Source organism: Urtica dioica, chromosome 9 (genome assembly GCF_054948205.1).
Source record: "Urtica dioica subsp. dioica isolate 48M chromosome 9, U.dioica_male_clone48M_v1_H2, whole genome shotgun sequence".
In the NCBI taxonomy this organism is placed as follows: domain Eukaryota; kingdom Viridiplantae; phylum Streptophyta; class Magnoliopsida; order Rosales; family Urticaceae; genus Urtica; species Urtica dioica.
Genome location: NC_142764.1, coordinates 12,913,688 through 12,927,257, shown reverse-complemented (window position 1 = coordinate 12,927,257; position 13,570 = coordinate 12,913,688). Strand labels below are relative to the sequence as shown.

The 13,570-nt window shown below is 32.8% G+C and overlaps 1 long non-coding RNA gene across 2 annotated transcripts; it reads right to left on the bottom strand.

The window, feature by feature from the left end:
- Positions 1-3,034: 3,034 nt before the first annotated feature.
- On the bottom strand, positions 3,035-5,203 carry LOC149385036 (uncharacterized). Of its 2 annotated transcripts, none has more exons than XR_016301410.1 (2): positions 5,077-5,203; positions 3,035-3,530 (listed from the first exon to the last, which is right to left on the bottom strand). It is a non-coding gene; the product is annotated as an uncharacterized LOC149385036 (long non-coding RNA). The 2 variants fall into 2 exon arrangements; XR_016301409.1 differs by having other exon boundaries at positions 3,035-3,351.
- Between the last annotated feature and the right edge of the window lie 8,367 nt (positions 5,204-13,570).

The following is a 13,570-nucleotide window of genomic DNA, read 5'->3' as shown; positions in this document are numbered from 1 at the left end:
CAAAGTCAAAATGGGCACTGATTAACAACCAGACACATACTATATTGGAATCAGTGCTGCTTTGTGGTCCCCAACTTTTTTGTTTGTATAATTGTTTATTACATTTCTGTGTGTCTTGTGTCATTTTTTTTTTTTTTTTGAGTAAGTGTCTTTGTGTCATTACTCATTAGAAAGGTTGAATTGCAATTAATGAATTTGCATCCAAGCATTTCCATGTATCTTTATATATATAATATTTGAACTCCAACACAGATAAGTCAAAAGCTTAATCCTGCTAGCTTAAGCCTCATAATAACAAATATTAAAATTCCTCAACTACTGCATCACATGAGAAATACACTTTCTTTTTTATTTTATCATTACAATAAACAGATCTTTCCAAGAAAATTTACCTACTTTCACTACAATTATTTGGAAGTGACATATGCCTTCCAATGAAAGGAAAATAATATGCCATCGCTAAATTAAAATATTTTTCTTGGGCCTCATGGATTACTGGACACGGGTAAAGAAGAGAAACATAATAAAATATCTTACTATGCTCTGAGAATAAACCAAAAAGTTAAACAGAAGTGTATAAAAATATGAAAAATTGAATCATTGATGGATCACATGAATATTTGTCTCACTAAGGATCAAATATGCAAATAATATCCTTGTTTTTTGTTGTTGGAAATACAGTAGAATTTTTATCTGGCTGGTTCGACAATAATACATTATACAAAGTGTAAAAATCATATTGAAGTATCGTGACCTAAAAATATCATATAGAGAAGTAGTCAGAATTTTTTGATTTTTCTTGCCTAACAATGAGTCCCTACCGCGGAGAAAACACATAATTTGGAGCTTTGAAATCTCTACTTACTTGCCGTTTATTTCATCAACTAACCATTGACCTTTGCTCTAATAAATTTAAATTGTCATGTACCAAAAAGAGAGAAGGAAAAAGAAAAAAGAAAAAAGAAACCTTAATTACAGTTACAAGCTGTTGAAAGAATTTGTTAAGGTTCAACCACACTATTATTATCATATACCACCAGCATCCATAATTAAAAGTTTTGGTGGCATGTGGGTAATGATTAAGTTTATCTGCAATTCAAATCATCGGTATATTACTGTCACTTTAAATATTCTATTGTTTATTTTTTTGAATTTTTTTTAAATACAATTCCTCTTCTGCATGGTAGTTGGGAATGGTAGATATTATGAAGCAATCACATGATTAGTACAAGCCAAACAGAATAAAACAGTGTATTAATTGATTTGAGGTTTCTTTTGGATTCCACACGCTCCACTTCATCTTTCCACTCTTTCAAGTTTCATCCATGCATCAACTTTTTATTTGTTTATTATTATTACAATTATTACTTTAATTTTTCCTTCTCATCATCCATTAACTGAGAAAGCAAAAAGTGAAATACAGAATATTAACTACAAAGAGGTATCTCTTACTTTCTTAAAATTAAACTTTTTTAAGGTTTCTTACAAAACAAGGTATTTGGCAAAAGGAGCACAAAAAGAAATTACATGTTTTTCATTTCCAAACTCGATAAATTAATACTCGTAATTCCAAGTTAAGATCTTAAGTTTTGGAAAAATTATAAAAAATAATCATTTGAAACTAATTAATTAATAAAATAATCAAAAACTTCAAATTTTTCAACAAATAAAAATATCAATAACTACTTTGTCACGAATACTCGAAATGTCATTAAAAATTTTGACGATGTTTATAAGCAATTTATCACTTTCAAAATATCTTATCACATGATAAAAAAATTATTGAAACCTTATATTAACACATTTTTATAAATTCAACTATTAGACTAATTTTAGACAAATCTTAACTATTTTACAAATTCATTCATTTCAATTGACTATAATCATTTTTAAAGACTTTTCGGCTTTAATTTCATTTCTGTGCTTGTCCATATTAGAACTTTTACAACAAAGATAAATTTAATTATTGTATAGTAGTTCATTACGCCAGATATAATCAAAGTTTGGAATAATTTCATAAAATAATAATTGCATGATGAGGTAAAGAAAAAGCTCCATCAGGATGAAAAAGCCTACCAAAAAGAAAAGGTTATGAGATTCAAAAAAGAATATTAAACTATCAGCTACTTTCACGGAAATGGCATTGATAGAAAATTTACAGCAGCGAAAGATGTCATTTTGAGACCATCATAGAGAATCCACTTTAAAATAGACCTCAGCAATAATGTACAACACAACTATACAATTCAAGTAATTAGTTGAATCGGAACTTAGAGAAAATAGAAACACATATAGAAATAAGAATGTCAGTTGGGCCTTTATGAAATAAAAAACAGATACTCTCACGACTATATTTTATTCTCTTTTTAATATTTAATAAATAAATAAAAAGAAAGATGAACTCTACAAATATTTCCAACTTTTTCTGTATCTGATTGATTATCCTATTATTTCTGTATCTTATCACAAAATACAAATTGGCCGTTATCCTTGGCATGGAAAGTAAAACTTAGTGCATTTCCTCGGTAAAGACAAAAACAACTTCAGCCAAAGCTCCAATAATTCACACATCATTAGCTTCATTATTTGATAAGCGTCAAGGGAATCTAACAACCTTAATGACCCTCCCAGAACCCACGTAAATGGCATATGCTCTTAACAGAGAGAAGCAATGTAGCTGCTACAAAATATTCTGGGTCTTGAATTTATCTGATAAAATGTTCTACTTAAGATTGAAATGACAAAAAAAAAAAAAAAAAAAAGTTTCACTACCAATTCTGAAACAACACATGAACTACACCAGAAACAAACTATGCCACGTAAGTCCTAACTGACAGTCATTCCCTATTTTCCTATGTTCTTGGTAGTTTTAACTTCACATCAATAAACAGCGACATATTTTAGCAATTCGCCTCTTCGAAGACGGTTAATTATATTTTATTTAGTCAAAGATATCTCAACACCTAAAATAAGTATTCCAACACGATACGCAAAAAATTCTCGTCCCCTTGGGGCTGCGTTTGTATGAATAAACTGATTCGTACATTTTAGCGATGTTTATTAAAATAATCCGAATTCCTATCCAACATTTGAGAGACAGTTAGCTATTGAAGAGTAGATGAGCTTGTAGTTCTGGAAGTCAGGTGAAAAGCTACCACCAAAATTGGGGCCTTGCAAGACAGAACAGACAATAAAGAAATAAAGAAAACCATTCACAAAGGCAAAAAGAAGAAATGTTTGTTTTCGCTATTCTATGTCTTCTTCGTGAATGCCTAAAGCTTACATTGCTGTCATGCCAGGCAACATGAGTAGATTCTCCACCCCCTCTATCTGTCCTCCTCAGAAACAGATCTTAAAACACGACGGCAAACAAACCCGCCAATTAGTCAGAAATACATTTATGAATGAGCAAACACGACGACTGTGATTTAAATTATTATAATTCGAATAAAATAATAGAACGAAATCGAAGAGAACAGCATGATGTGTCGTATGGAAAACACCTGTGCATCATCGATGCTAATCTGGAACTGATGATGAACTCATTATTAGTACACTTCAACTAGTCGGTTTAATGAGCTGATAAACCAGACAGTTAAAGTGGGATGTGATTGTATCTTTAATTTAAATCTCTACACATTCACTAAGCTATTCGCTTCCAAGGTATATATATATATATATATATATATATATATATATATTGCATTTTAATGAGTTTTTCAACTGTTCAAGGTTAGTATTAGCCTGCAAAACATTCTGAGAGGAGATATATCTTCCAAAAAAATATAGTACTTAATTGCAATAAGAACTAATCATTTCAAGAGGCAACATTGTAATCCAGCCTGTCTAAGCCTCCCATTAATGACCAATTTCCAAAAGGAAGAAAGTTGGATTGGCAAGGAACCTAAAAAATCTTATTAGGTGGTGCATATCTGATTAACCTGTTGGGAAAGGTCGTAAATCCAAAGCTCGAACAACAAACTGGAAATAGGTAAGACAACTACCAGTCTCAACAGCTAAATCAACCTTGCTCTACTAGTCCAATAAATGCATAAACTTTGAAAGCCTGCCTTGTAAAAGTAGCAAAATATATAATCCCGTAAAAAGGAAGGCTTTTTTATTTAACCGCAGAATTCCTGTCTGGCTGCATAATACAATGGCAGACAGATAGTATTTTTTTTCAAAAAGATAAAGAAAGGCGTAATCGGCAGACAAACTTTAATGGAAAAGACGTAAATTATGTGAGATGCGCAGCTCATGACAGCCAGAATTTTTACACAAACAGAAACAGTATAGATTGCAAGAGATACAAAGTTTCATGAGTACACAATAACCCAATCAAACTTTAAATGAATCGCACTCGGGCTATAAAACAGACAAAGCATCCCAAAGCAATTTCGACCCGCCAGTTGGCCAATCATAAGGGACATCTAAGCGCAAACATTTTGTAAATCATGGATTCTCAATGATCCCGATTTTTATGCCGAATAAGATACCAAGGATGTACTCTTCAGTAGTATAGAAAGCAAACGACAGCCATCTATGAGGAGAAACTAGACTATGCTTTACACTGCATTTGGACAAACATTCACTCACTTTGAAGTATTGTAACACCCAACGGTCTCAACACGAGACTCACGACAAATGGTTGAAATGGACACAAAACACTCCTTAGTATAACAAGTGAGAGAGTAAAGATAACAGATAAAGCATAATAATTATAAAAAAAAATATAAACAATTTCAATAGCAAAGACTCAAAGAGCACAACTGTATGATGACTCAACTAAGATAAATCCTCCACTGCACTTATCTGGAACTGCAATGTGGCATGTCAAGTAATTTTATTGCAACATAGATAAACGATTCGTAGCATTTTCTTTTCGTAGTAATTCCTAATTATTCAATTAGCGATATATCCAGTAATACACATTCATTAAACTTGAATTCAAATTACCTTAAATAATGTCAATCGAAGTTCAGCTCTAGGAAAAGGATTCACATATCATGTAAGCTTTGTTTTGCCATTAACTAAAACTCCTCCGGAGCAAAAACAACATTAAGAAACGGCACTTACGGAGTTTTTTTTTTTATCGGCAAACAAACAGGCGATCACTTGTTGCGTGTCTAGGTATAGCAGAACAACCGATGTTATTTTGAATATTAATTTGATATTTCATTTGCGAAGAACAATCTGCAACAACAACCCCAAAAAAATAAAAAATAAAAAATAAAAAGTTGTTAAATTAGAAACCCCAATAGCTGGATTTTGAAGAATTTTTATGTCATTTAATACGCTACGCAGTCGTTTTTTAGTTTTACTTTTTTTTTTTTTTTTTTTCGGAGTTTAGTTTTAAAAATATACTATGTCCAATAGCTCACCATCTTTTTAATAATAACTCAAGTCTCCACCAAATTAATTTAATTAATTTCGATCTGATGAACTATTTTTCTAATAAAATGAAACTTTGGCTAAATCTTTAAAATAGCCACGTTATTAGATCACGTCATTTTTATGGCATTTACTTAAGATTTACGAAACTTTGACTATATAGCAATTTCAAACGTTTTAGTTGGGTATTACTTAATTTTTTGATAATTTAATTACGAGTGTGCTATAAGTTGATACATAAGTGTTGAGACTGTCAAGAGATTTTTTTTTTTATTAAGGTAAAATATACATCTCAAAACCTCTCAGAATCATTCATTTTTTGGAAGTTCGGAAAATGAAAAAATCTCCTTGCATCGATTAATCGACTTTTGCCAAAATATAATTCCAGACAAGGGTCGGAATTTCCTTTACATTACAAAAACCTTGGTCATCGCCTAAAAATGCCAATTGACAAAGTTTGTGAGCCGCCCCGTTATTCCATCTAGGGGTCCAAACGAAAAAAAAAATGTATTAAAAAAATAAAAAATAAAAAACACAACTTACTGACATCTGAAGGGGGCTCGTCGCTCAGCTTGTAGTGCAGATTTCACGAAAAATACATCATTCCCGATTGTTTTCTTTAAACAATGCATCGACTGTGATGTTCTGGGTAGGCATAGACAAATTAGGGTGGTATTTGTCAAATATACCCCCCAATTGTCACCAAATATTTTAACATTATTGCCATCAAAGATAGAAATGTCGATTGCCGATTTCATGTTGATGGTCCAAAAAACCGCAAATTGCGGTGGTCGATAATGTGGAAATTTGAAAAATTTTGTGGACGCAAATTGCGGTGGCCGACGAAAATTACGATAAAACACGAAAATTACGATGGAATTACTGTTGCAAACTAATCATTATATATGTATATATATAAAGCAAATGACGGAAGCCTAGACTCATTTTACTGTTCAATGAGCAGTAACCGACTAAATTACAACATTGTCCTTTGATATTTTCGAAATTACATTTTTGTCACTGGGTCTGAAAATTCTTTAAAATGTCAATAATTACAAAAATGCTGCCCAAGTAATAAATAAATAAATAAAATCCAGATACATGACTCTTGGGTTGCCTCAATGCTTTAAAAAAAATAAAGTAAAATAAAATAAAGTTGGATCCCTACTCATATAAGTGTTCATGATACAGTGATTTTTTTAAATTAGAAAGGAAAAAGTGTCTCCAGAAAACTTTAAATTTATTTTTTCAAACTTAGATATTTCTGAACATGTCTCCAGATATTTCTTCATTCAGATTAAATATATTAATTATTCCGCTACAACGAACAGGACATACGGCTTGTTTATAATAAAAAAATATTTGTTTTTAATATGCCTGTCAATTAAAATATATAAAATTTAAGTATTATAATATTTCCTTTTCTTTTTATTATTCCAAGTGTTTATTGTACATATAATGTAATTGTAATTGTAGTATATATTATTAAACAAATGAATTGAAAAATATTGTGGCCCAAAACCAACTCATAATCTCATTGGTGAAACAAGTTTTTGTTTTTTTTTTTTTATCTATTTATTTATCATAACAAAGTAAGAGTATAAAACATGTATTACTGGGGCCCGCGTGATTCTCTCTCACAACACTTGTATACGCCACTAATGTCATTATAATTCTAAAAGAGTCTTTCGTAGAAACCAGAGAGACAGTTTGTTATTTATTTTTATCAAATTTTAATAGTGGGGTCTGACTAAAAGATCGCATCGCAATAATCTCTCTCTCTCTCTCTCTCTCTCTCTCTCTCTCTCTCTCTCTCTCTCTCTCTCTCTCTCCATTGATTTTCTCTTGTTCTTCTTTTCCCTTAACTCACTTTCTTATTCTACTTCACTTTCGCATAACGACACAAATACATGGTAGGACGGAGAAAACGGTGATGAACTAGCGACGAAATCACTGAAAAATTGCTGAACTTGCAAAGGAAGAGTTGATATCTTGGATTTTTTTGGCCGAAATTGCGTCGTTCAGTCACCAGAGTGGATCTAAATTTTTCAGTGTTCTTTGCAGACGCACTATTCGACGCGCCGATGTCGACAAATAGGCATAAAACAACATCATTTTGACGAAATCATGTGACAAAACGAACAACATGTCATAAATTGGCTGGTACACGATTTCGACATGATTTCTCAAAATTTTAAACCTTGATTGCCACAACACAAAACAAAGGCTGAATTATCTTTGATGAAATCATTGGTGGCCCAAATATCTCTCCAATTTTTTAATGCCGAGTCCTTCACCACGGAATTGATGAAATTCGTTCTAGGGAAATACTTTGCCTTCAAGACCTTGATCCATTGCAAGTCCGAGTTTCTAGCCAAAATTTCAACCAAGTTTCGCAAGAAAAGCGTTGTTCGTATCTTCAGACTTACGGAACCCCGAGCCCCCTTCATTACAAGGTTCGCACATATTTTCTCACGCAATCATCGCGAGATACCATTGCTTCCCCCTACACCGGTCCACCAAAACCTTCCCGCCGCTTTGTCAAGGCTTTGGCAAAAAGTCTTTGGAAGTTTAGTAGGGGACATAGCATAAATCGGGATACTTTGAACAAAGGTTTTGATAAGAGTTGTCCGTCTGGCTCTCGAGATAGTTTTCGCCATCCACCCTTCAAGTCTATCAAAAATGTTTTTCTTGAGGTAACTGTAGCTCTTTGTAATCATCTGGCCAAGAAATAACGGTTTTCCTAAATGCTTGACCTCTTCATCGCACTCATTGATTCCTAAACGAGACATGAGTCTTTGTTTAACCCATTCGAGACAATTATCCGAGAAAATCACCCCGGATATGTAAATATTGGAAATTATCATGATTCACTAATGCATAAATGAGAATCCTAAACTATTTAAATTCTATGGAAACACGAACAAATATCTAGTTTCTATTTGCATTATAATAATCAATGAGTTACTATATTAAAGCGTCAATCCTATATTAGGCTTTGATGAAACAAATTCAAGGCTCATATACACTATTGTACACGCCTACCACAAGTTTCATTTAGCCTTGTAGGCTGATTTATATCGCTCTCTACACGCCCATTTAAATCTCAGTGATATTTCGAAGTTACTTAACAAATAATAACTTATTCGTAAGATACTTTATTACAAATGCGAAAGATGTTGCAACTAAATTGCGGTAGTGAGCTCGTAGTCAAATTACATATTTACTATAAGAGTATCATTATTCATCTTGTTGGAGCCAACTCTGGAACGATGGACCTAATAACTCAAAGTTAGGTGAACACGAGCGAGAGCGTTGACACTGTTACCTTTCTTCTTTTGCTTCATCAAGTCTTGGTGATATTCCACTAAAATTCCAGGACTGAACCTCTCGAAGTTATCAGAATTATATTTACTCGATCCTATGGATAAAAGTGTCCATTGATAACACTAGTGCGTTATACCCTCGAGTCACTTATGAGTTCCACCAATTCTCCAACGAAAGATTCCTTTGTCCCTCATAGTGCAAAGGTGCGTGCAACCTAACGGTTATGGAATCGACTATCAGGTGAGCGAACATTGACTCTCCTTATTAAGAATTGGATTCCACTTCTACTTTTGATGTTTCCATTCAATCACTGATCATACCCCGCTCTCCCAAAATATGTCTATAAGCATCTTCTATAGCTGCGAAAGAATGGATCAAAGAGCCGATTATATAACCCTAATTTCTATGAGAACCTCAGGATTTAGGTTGATCTACATTGTGGCCATCTGGTATGATTGCACGTCCCATCATAACGTTCACTTAAACGATGTACTTAATCGCAACATGTCCAGGTAATATACAGACTAATTGTATAGAATGCTCCTACTTAGTGAACCTATTCACTGGCGAACCGCATATGTAATCTCAAATTTAGCTACCCTGGCATAGAATGATTACTGACCAGTTTATGCTCCACTCATGATTTATACTTCTCACATCATATGTAGATGTGTAATCGCAGTTAATGCAGAGGGCTAAGGGTTTGAAGAATGTTGATATACAACATCATATGCTAACTCTTCTATTCTATTATTGATTAAGCATTTATCTCATTCAGCTGGCAATTTAGCGTAATTACAATAATACTATTTAGATAGAATTACGATAATACCTTTATGTGGTCAAGATTCCTAACAGTTAACCCGTTGGCCGGACCACTCTTGACACTTCTCTACATATTTCCAAATTGCGTTCACATCTTTCTCATTAGCCCGGAAAAAAAGTATCGTATCATCGGCAAACATAAGTTGTGAGATGCTAGGCACGCACCTCCCAATGCTTATTTATGAAAGCCATTGGCTTGTTCCTCTTTGATCAATAATTGGCTCAACACTTCCGAGACAATCATAAAAAGATAAGGAGAGAAATGATCACCTTGTCTTAAGCCTCGTTTTAGTTTAAGCTTCTTAAGCCGACTCTCGTTGAGAAGAATTCCAGTCGTTGCCGTTCAAACACATTGGCTAATCATGTCCACCATTCTTCCCGAGAAACCAAACTTTCGAAGCACCGTAAAGAGGAAACTCAATTCCAATCTATCATACGTTTTACTCATATCCATTTTGTTGCCGAGAAGTCCCTCCAAACCTCCATTATATCATTTTGTGGAGCAACTCTTTGACCACAACTGCATTCTCCGCAATCCATCTTCTCGGAAGAAAAGTCGATTGGAACAGGGAGATGATTTTGTCGAGCACTCTCCTAAGCCTAACCGTGATGATGCGGATAAACACCTTGGAGCTAAAGTTGCCAAGGCTGCCGAAATTTGTCAAAATTTTTCGTTCCCCGGATTTGGGAATGAGGACAGTATGCGCAAAGGTAATCTTCAAACCAAATCTCTAACCCATAAAGAATTTTTTTTTATATATATTCCACCAATCATGACCCTACTATATCCCAATACCTCTTGTAAAACACCACTTGAAGTCCGTCCGGGCTCGACACCTTTAGCTCGGCATCACCCAAACCATCTTCCTCAGCCAAGGTTCGAATCGTTGTACGTTGAGGTTGTCGCTGGTAATAACCCTGGATAATGGTTCTTCATATTCTCCTTGGAAATATCTGCTACCACAAGAATGTTTATCAACTATAGCATTTAGCCGTAGTCTTTAAACTATGACTACGATTTTCTTTCTGGCATCTATCGCACCGGAGTCTTTTCACTTAACATTTTACTTCAGTTTTTTTTCGTAGTTTTTTTAACTTATAAAACCATAGTTAAACTATGATACAATATTTACATGTAGTATATAAAAATCTGATGCATAAAAACTACAGTGTTAAGAGGTAGTTTTTTTTGTTGTTTAATTAGTATATACTATATGACTACGTATATATATTGCAGTGATAATGTAAGACTACTATTGTAAATAGTAGTAAAAAGTATTACAATTACATTACGTTTAACAATTGTATTATTTGATTACTACTTATTTTTGTTCATTACAAAATACATAATTTTATTTTCATATAAATAGGATCTATAAAATCAAAATATAAGTTATACTTGATCTCAATAACAAATTGATAATAACTAAAACTACCATCAATAATATCATCACACAAAAGACATAGATTGCAATTCACTATAAAAGTTTTTAAAAAAAATACATGCTTAGTTTAAACTTTGAAGGTCCATAATCGCACCTCCACGTTGCAAAACTAGGACATCGTCTCTGCTGCCTCGCAATGCTGCCATAACAGACCTCGAACACAGAGGAGGCATGCATTCCATCGTCTTTGACACCGCGTCACAACCGACCGAGCCTGCATTAGCCGCGCCAAGATACTTATATGGCCTAAATTAAAAAAAAATAGACCAAGCACATAACACAATTTGTACAGTTAGTGAAATGGACTTTGAGATGCGATCCTCTTGCTTTGTAAGCTACAAAACCAACATAGATATAAGTAAAGTCAGGCTTTGAACTTATAATCAGAAACCGATAAGCATGCTCAATTCATATTTGACAAAGTAATAAAGAAAAGACGAAGAAGAAAAAGAAAAAAGAACTTCGAGGAGTTACTAGGTTTTCTGTGAAGTAGTTGAGAGGCTAAGCGAACAGTCGGGATCCTTGGAGACGAGTAGAGAAACAATGAGACGACATGGTACGTGTAATAAATATTGCAAAGTTATATTGACAGATTTAATAAAAACAAAAACTAGCTTCGAAGAAATTTTCTCAGAAGCAATGGCCTCTTACTTTCAATAAGCTTTCTCAAGTTCTTTTTATCTTCATTCTGCAAATCATTATTGTACCTGAAAGTAATTACACCAAAGCACAAGATGTAAAGAGTATTATACTTTTTTTAAGTTGAAAATCAATACATTGTGGGACGGGGATTGAGACATTGTGGGACATGGATAAGGACGGGCAAGGGCAGGGGACACGGGACAAGTCGGGGACTAGCTAGGCCAACACACACACACACCTGCACTCACTCACCCAGACCGAACACACACAATTATGTACTTTCTCTAGTTTAAGACCAATTTGTATGTATTTCAAATTTTTATGATAAGTTTTTTACTTTTTTTTTTGTTCGCTAGATAAATAGCATTATAAACATAATAAAATTCCTATATAGTGAAGTTTTCGTTAATTGCAAGTAAATAGTCATGTCTTTAAATTAACATGGCCAAATTCACGTAAATACTTAAGTTTACTATACACAAATGGGCATATATGGAATGCTCAAATTGTCCACATGATTATACATCATCCGAATGACTATTTATCTATAATTAATTAAAGATTGACTATATAGCAATTCATAAATTTTATTGGTTTAATTTATAAGTTCAAAACACATAAAAATTGGTCAAAAGTTAGAAAAAGTTCGAAACTAATAAAATAAAAGTTCAAAATTCTTGAGATTTTATTGATGAACAAAACCTTTTTTTTCTTCAAAAACTCGATAAAAAAATATTTAAAAAATACCAAAAAGTATATAAATCAATAATTGGCTTACACATCAACTCGAAAAATTAGATTTTCATCGAGATAGATTTTTCATCGAGATAACAAAGATCTAGAGAATGAAAACTCAGAAAGTTTAATGACTTATGAGTTATATATGCTAATAAATGGTTTCTTATTCTTTTTAAAAAATAATCTACAAATATATGAGAGAATAACTAATTCTTATTCATTTGGAAAGAAATTAATTAATTAGTGTTATTTGAATCAATAAAAAAATATTTAATTGAATTTTACTGTATTTTTATATAAGAAAATGAAATATATATATATATATATATATATATATATATATATATATATATAAGTAACAGGGGAAAGAAGTCAATTACTATATGCTAATAAACGCGGATTACTATTTACTAAGTATTAAAGATTAATGACTAATATACAATTCTCACGTTTTATTATAGCTATATAGCTATATTGTTTTAAAAATCTAATTTTTTCTTAAATATAATTTATTATATATCATTCATATTAATTTATTTGTTTATGAATTAACGCGCAATATACATTTTTTTTGCGATTTACCCTTATGGTTAATCATATGATAATAATTTCATGTAAATTTCGTCAAATACTATGTTATATAATAATACCATAGCGAAAAATGGTATTTTAATCTTTACATTGAACTATTTCGTACCCCCACTGGGTTCATGACTTCATCTTAGTATCAACCAAGGTTTAAATTGCCGGGAAATGACGGCGAAATGATGTCGGCCTCGCGAGATTTAGAGGAGTCCGGCAAAAAAAATTACGTTTTATCGTTTCGGGTCATTTTGTCGTCGAAATTACGTGGGCATGTCGTATAGATTGTGTCTCGTCATTTCGGCAACATATTCAGAACAGAAACTCTAAAAAACTCGATGTGGACTGAAGAGGCGACTCGCGCAACATCGACGACTTTCCCGTCACGCCGTCCATTTGTCGACCATCGCAGTGAAGATTCAACAAAATTTCGGCGATTTTGGCGCCACTTTGCCGGCATGTCCGAAGTTCGTCCATATCTTGGTGTCAACCTGCGTTTATTTTTTATTTTTTATTTTATTTTTATTTTTTGAGGAAGTCAACCTGCATTTATTTGAAATGGCAACTCTGGATCGAATAAGAAGAAGATATACAAACCCTACAATCTAATAAAACATAAA